Source organism: Arachis duranensis, chromosome 3 (assembly GCF_000817695.3).
Source record: "Arachis duranensis cultivar V14167 chromosome 3, aradu.V14167.gnm2.J7QH, whole genome shotgun sequence".
In the NCBI taxonomy this organism is placed as follows: domain Eukaryota; kingdom Viridiplantae; phylum Streptophyta; class Magnoliopsida; order Fabales; family Fabaceae; genus Arachis; species Arachis duranensis.
The window spans coordinates 69,802,208-69,802,706 of NC_029774.3; positions in this window are offsets into that span (position 1 = coordinate 69,802,208).

Sequence of the window (499 nt, forward strand, 5' to 3'; positions counted from 1 at the left end):
TTCAAACCACTTTCCCTCCCAAACCCACCCATAATGGCCGAACCTTTACCCCCCCTCTCTCCTATATATACCCTTCTTCAAGCCTTCATTTTCACACAACCTAAACACCACTTCTCCCCCTATTTGGCCGAACACACCACCATCTCCCTCTTCCTCATTTCTTCTTCTTCTACTCTCTTCTTTCTTCTTTTGCTCGAGGACGAGCAAACATTTTAAGTTTGGTGTGGTAAAAGTGTTGCTTTCTCATTTTTCCATAACCATTATGGCATCCAAGGCCGGAGAAACCTCTAGAAAGAGGAAAGGGAAGGCAAAGGCTTCCACCTCCGAGTCATGGGAGATGGATAGATTCATCTCAAGGGTGCATCAAGACCATTTCTATGAAGTTGTGGCCTTGAAGAAGGTGATCCCCGAGGTCCCCTTTTCACTCAAAAAGGGTGAATATCCGGAGATCCGACATGAGATCCGAAGAAGAGGTTGGGAAGTTCTTACCAACCCCATT